This window comes from Triturus cristatus, chromosome 6 (assembly GCF_964204655.1).
Source record: "Triturus cristatus chromosome 6, aTriCri1.1, whole genome shotgun sequence".
Classification (NCBI taxonomy): Eukaryota; Metazoa; Chordata; class Amphibia; order Caudata; family Salamandridae; genus Triturus; species Triturus cristatus.
The window spans coordinates 546,920,857-546,927,691 of NC_140589.1; positions in this window are offsets into that span (position 1 = coordinate 546,920,857).

Here is a 6,835-nt window from a genome sequence, read left to right on the forward strand (position 1 = left end):
CCTACTACGATAGTCGGTTGAACACATAAGGGACAATAAGTCAATTTCACGAAGGAAAACATTCAATATATCCCCTTGTAAAGAGTGTTCAAAGTGAATTCCCCTCACACGTGGGCAACTCAAGTCAGCCAAACAGGAGACCCTGCGGTTACCACATGGGTGGCTATTAAAATCCCTGGCGATCACAAAATTTTGTAAGGCAACATTAAGATGTTGCCTTAAAAAGGAGCCCAACATAGTAATATTGCACGAGCCCTTGACACAAGATGTTGAATTATAAAAATTAATAAGACCCAATTTGTGAGACCCCTTACAGAGTACCAGGGATAGTATGCAAGGACTCTCTATAGGCAGAACCAATATCTTACATTCTACTGCCAATGAAATATAAATTGCAAGGCCACCTCTCGATCTTCCTGCAGGAGAGGGAGTAGCCAGAACAAAGAACGAATTATAGCCCTCCAGTGGTAAACTACTTTCAGACAACCATGTTTCCTGCAGGCAAATCACACTGAACTGTTTAATAAATACAATCCATGAAGTGTCAGAAAACTTGTTAGCTAAGCCGGCAATATTCCATGATATAAAATCACGATCAATTTCACCCAAAGTCCCCTTGCTTTGCCGTATTGATTCCTGCAGGGTAGTAGATGTCACTGGTTCCAAGGGAGCAAGCCCTCTAAGTCAATCGCAGGCATCCATAGCATCCAAGGGTGCAAAACGGTTTGTTAACTTCATAAGGGGTATAACTGACTGCTGCCCACCGTGTGCTGGCCAATACATATGATTTGGATTAGGATTCAAATTTGAATTTGTATTCCTAAGAGGTGGATATAGATGTGTCTGCCTGTTAAGTGGTGCCCTGGTGGTGTTTGTTGTGTGATTCTACCCAAATGTCTCAGGATTGTAAAAGAAACCATGAGGTAGAGCCATGATGGATGACTTAGGGCCAAGAGGGGCGTCATTCAGAGTTGTAGCCAAAATCCTTTCCGCAATGTGAGGTCTACTGAAATTGATGATGACACTATCATCGGGCGACGGAGATATGGGACATACTGACCGATCTTAAACCCGACTTGGCCTTTTTTACAGAGACTTGGCTTGACAACCATAGCACCCCCGATGTCGCAATAGCCCTTCCAGCTGATTACAAAATACTTCATTTAAATAGAGTAAAGAAAAGAGGTGGAGGGGTAGCTTTGCTATTTAAGGACTTCCTCACCTGTAGACAAGAGGTGATCACACAGGCTAATAGCCATGAAGCAATGGAATTTTCAGTGTCTATAAACACCAACATTCTATTTGGTGGAGTGATAATTTATAACCCCCCGGGCAGTACGTTAGACTTTAGTGCCCAGCTTCTTGCACAAATCATGCCAGTCTGTCTTAAAAACAAAAATATCCTGCTGATAGGGGATTTCAATATACACTACGACAATAGCAACAACCCCCTAACTAAACAGCTACTGGAGGACATGGAAATACTACAGCTGACTCAGAGAATTGATCAACCTACACACATGGCAGGACACATATTAGATCTGATGTTCTCTAACATAGGAGCCATTGACATCAACGAGAGAAAACCAATGATATGGACAGATCATTTTATGATTGTGTTTTCCATTAACCTATTTACTAAACACTCCAAACTACCGGCTTGGGCAGCAGTAAAAACAAGGAGCTGGAAAAACTTTTCTGTAGATAAATTCCAGCAACATTTCACACATGTAAACACAGGAATTACTAACACTAACGACGAAATAGAACTACTTCAGAACAACATTAGGAGTGCACTGGAACATTGTTCAGCACCACACTCCAAATACAAACGTAGATCCACAATATCAGAGAAATGGTATGGATCAGAACTAAAGTCATTGAAAAGGAAATGCACATTATGTGAACATAAATGGAGACTCAATAAAACCAAAGAAACTAGAGCCACATACAAAAGAGAACTTACACTTTATAACAAAGCTATTAGGAAAGCGAAGAAAGAATATTTCTCACGTAGAATAACAGAAAACAAAAACTTATCGAAAGAACTATTTAAAATAGTCAAAGAACTATGTAGCCCTGCGAGTCTCTCATTAGATTTCACTCCTTCTCAAGAAGGCTGCATCAAAATAAATGAATACTTTTGCGAGAAAATAGACACAATTTATGCCTCTTTCTCCAATATCGAACTGGAACATACAGAACCCCATGTGCCATTCATAATTCAGGCTAGCTGTCCCAGGTTCGGCCCCTTCTCAGAGGAGGAGGTGGGCAAAGTTATGTTAGAAGTAAAATCAGGCTCTCCATTGGACCCATGTCCACATCATATCTTCTCGCAACTAACTCCGATAATCTGCCCGGCCGTAACAAAAGCATTTAACCTTTCTCTAAACTCCGCTGAATTTTCAAAAATCTGGAAAAACGCCACAGTCACCCCTTTATTAAAAAAAGCAGGTACTGATGTTAATTATCCGGCAAACTATCGGCCTATATCACAATTACCCTATTTATCTAAAGTATTAGAAAAACTAGTCAACGGGCAGTTGTCCAATTTCCTGGAAGCCAATGATCTACTAGATATCTCTCAAACAGGGTTCCGGACCAATAACAGCACCGAGAAAACACTCCGGGCAGTGATGGATAACATCAGAACCCAGGTAGATTGGGGGAAAACGGTCGCCCTGATATTGTTGGACCTCTCGGCGGCATTTGATACCGTACCACACAATCGGTTGCTGGAAATTCTTGCAGCAAAAGGCATCCGGGAAAATGCTTTAGGGTGGCTACAGTCTTTTATGCAAGATAGGACACAACCAGTACGGATGGGTGACTTTTCATCCCCTCCCCGGAACATCAAGTATGGGGTCCCACAAGAGGCCTCACTGAGTCCGACTTTGTTCAATGTATTTGTCTCCTCGCTGGCTTGAACAGGACGAAAGTGGGGCGTCGATATCTGTTCCTATGCAGACGACACCCAACTGATGATCACATTGGATGAGGAGGATGACCCAAAGGACAGGTTACTAAATTGCCTCACGGAACTAGCCAATTGGATGCATAGCCACTGTCTTAAGCTATATGCAGATAAGTCCGAAATACTGTTGCTCGGCAGACATACACAGCTATGGGACAGCAGCTGGTGGCCCACAACCTTGGGCACCCCCCCAAGCCCGACAATGACGGCTAAGAATCTAGGTGTGACACTAGACAACACTCTGAGTATGAAAACCCATGTATCAATAATCTGTGCTAAAGGCTTTGCATTACTGAGAATGCTCAGAAGAGTCTTTCCATGGATTCCTACTGAGTGCAGAAAGATCCTGGTCCAGTCTCTACTAATGAGCAGACTGGACTATGGAAACTCTCTGTTCGTGGGAATGGCTGACTATCTCTTTTCCAAATTACAGGTCGTACAGAACGCTGCAGCAAAGGCAATCTGCAATAAAAGAAAATATGACCCAGCCAAGAGCTGCATGAGAGAGTTGCACTGGCTGCCAATGAGACAAAGAGCTACCTTTAAGCTACTGTGCATAACGCATAGAGCACTGCACAATACAAGCCCACGTATTTTAAAAAACAAAATCAAATTCTACGCCCCATCCAGGAATTTACGCTCCCAAACAACAGCAAGAGCAAGAACTACCCGTGTGAAAACAGCAAGGATGGGCGGACGGGCCTTCTCCCACCTGGCGGCGACCAGCTGGAACGAGCTGCCTGTGAATCTTAGATTAACTGACAGCCACTTGTCCTTCAGGAAGCAATTGAAAACATTTATCTTCCCCAAGCCTGATTAAAATAATGACCCTGTTATATGCCTACCACTCACTACTGACACTATAGCGCCGTGATATCCTACTTAGGATGAAGTGTGCGCTTTATAAGCACTATTAACATTAACATTAACATTAACATTAACATTAACTATCATGCTTGCAGGACTTATGGGAACTGCCTACCCTGTTGATCCTTCGCACCATGTTAATGTTTTTCTCTACCCTTGTACCTAGAACAATATTACAGGATAACCAAAATAAGACTTTATTCTTCAATTGAGAATAATCCTCCTTTGCGCCCTGAGGGAGAGTAGGCACATTCCCCAGGATCACAACATACAGTGTTGATTCTGCTGGCAGTAAAGCCCCCCTCTCCCCTGGAATGGCTCTCCAGCTTTGTTGCTCTCAGGGATGGGTTGATCGCGTCTAGAAAGCCTGTCCACAGGGCCAATGTCTAAGCCAGAATTTGAAACTTTGTGGGACAAAGAGGAGGGCGAAAACCGTCTCGAGTGTGCCTGAACCCTTGTTGTCCTTAAAGGGGAGGATGGATGCTCCCTAGTGTTTGAATGTGGGGCTACCAAGGTGGGGCAGTCCATTGCTGGGGGAACCGTTAAGGGCATTGATTCCAAGTGGACGGCTTCACCACGTTGGGATACACAGCATTTGAGGTCAGAAAGTCCCTTTTCAATCAAGGACAGGAGAAATGAACCTAGTTTGGAATCCATCATAGCCTTCAAAGAGTCCTGAAAGGAATCTAGTATGCACATCAAATCTACTTTTGTCAGTACTTGATCGATTGGGGGCTTCTGGAATGTCAATTCGGCTCTTGATCTTTTGGCCTTTCTCCCAGGCATTTGGCCCTTTCTCTTTGTGTCCAACCCTTGACTAACCAACTCTACATCTCCCGGTCTCCCTCGCGTGGAAAATCCGGACGCTATTGGTTTGACTGGATGCATGATAGAAGTGTCCCCTACATGCCCCTGGCTTGAAGGTACATTGTCCCGCCTAGAATTATTTACCACATTAGTGGGTGCAAGGGGCAAATGCTGGCCAGTTGTATGACTGTTCAGTCTGTTGGGTTCTTGCACCCCGGAATTATTTGTTGAGCCATCAGTATATCCGCAGACGTTTGAACCCCTGTGGGTATGGGTAGGTGTACATTTACAGGGGATCTTGAGAGACGCCGGATCACCAGCTCTATCTCCTTATCCAGCACTCCTGCAGCCCCCTGTAAAAAAGAGTCTATAGTCACAAAAGGGCCGGTAGTGGCCCGCCCGGGATCCGTAGTCACCTTATGTTTCCCCATGGTGTACCCAAGACCATAAGCTGTGTGACAGGCTTCAACTAAAAAATAACTGAGCTCAGAGGCTACTGGTGCATACGTAGGGGGTTAAACACATGAGCCTTAGTGCTCGGGCACGATACCCCTTGGTTACCTGATGCTACGACCCTGTAACAAGACACACAATTTACAAATGTCAGTGATAATGAATATAAGGGGAGCTGTCTCCCTACCTGCTCCGCTGCCACTGGAGTTGGGAGATGATCAATCTTGCCGTACAGGGTGCTGGTGGCTGAAGTAGGTTAAGATGACTGAAACCAAGAGGGTAGGCCCAGCCCTGCCTCCTCCGGTCTCGGACTGGCACAGACGGGCCCGCCCTTGGCCCAGGCGCAGCCCTGGCACGCCCGCGTGTCCCGCACTGCAGGCTACTCAAGCACCTCCAGGCGCATTGAAGTTACGTTGACGGCATAGCGGCCGCTTTGCCGGCTGGGACTTGTAATCCTTGTCCCCCCCACTGGCCGAACTCGATGTGGCTGGAAACAGCCCCCGGGGCTCTGTCAAGTTAGTTAAAAAGTTTGAATAAGTTTGGCTGCTTTAATAGTAGAAGTTCCAGGATTAGCCATTTATAACACTAGTAGCATTTATAAGCTAAAATGTTTGATTCTATTTCTGTATTTCACACACATTTAATTCTGTAGTTGAGATGTTATTGGATATACATGAGTTATCTTAGTTGGAATAATCATGGTAATACACGTCGTGATTTTATTATGTCCCTGTTTTAATATGTGTTTACAGAACGTGCGGGATGTGCTTTTGAAAGCATGAGAGAGAAATGTGGGGAATGTGTTTCCCTGTCTCGGAGTCAAAACACAGAGGTCCCTCCGGCTTCCGACAATATATAATTAAAAAGATGTCAGATTTTGAGCCCCAGTACCCTCATGCCCCTACCTGCAAACTCTGATGAGTGTTAACATACCTATCTAGATGTCAAGGAATTATGCACCAAGCCCCAAGACCCAACATGCAAGTTGAACCTTTAATAAGAACAGTCTATGTGTTACTTGTGGATGGGTAATGTTTGAGAACAAACAATCGGTCACTGAGAGCAGCCTATGATGTCCGCAGCAATTCAAGAAACTGTTGAAGTTTCCTGGCTTCAGAGTATAAACTCAGCCAAAGTTGCAGAATTGATTACCCTTACTCGAGCATACCATTTAACAGCCCAAACAAGAGTGACTATGTTTACAGGTAGTCAGTATGGCTTTGGTGTTATCCATGAATTTGGATAGTTATGGTCACAAAAACAATTCATGACATCATCTGGTTCACCAATACAAAATGGTGACCATGTGAAAATGTTGTTAGATGCATTACAGCTGCACACGGAAATTGCTGTAGTTAGATGTGAAGGTAACCAAAGTGACAATGGCTGTCACGGTCAACAATCGATACGCTGACGATGTAGCACAGTACTGTGCCAGAGTGGCCTGCACATCAAACAGAACATTCACAGGTGAATCTCAAGAAGAAGCTGTCTTTTCAATGTTGATATCTACAGCTGGCACATGGGAAGAACTTAAGAGCATGCAGGAAAATGTCACAACAGCAGGGTTCGATGAGAACAGGAAGTGTGTGAAACTGTGAGACAAGAAGCATGTAGACCAGAGGAACTAGGCTACAATGGCATGTCTGCACTGAGAGGGGTGTGCCAAAAAATATGTCAAAAAAGGGTGGGATTTGCAGCCGCTGCATATGGCCCATACTCCAAAATACAAGG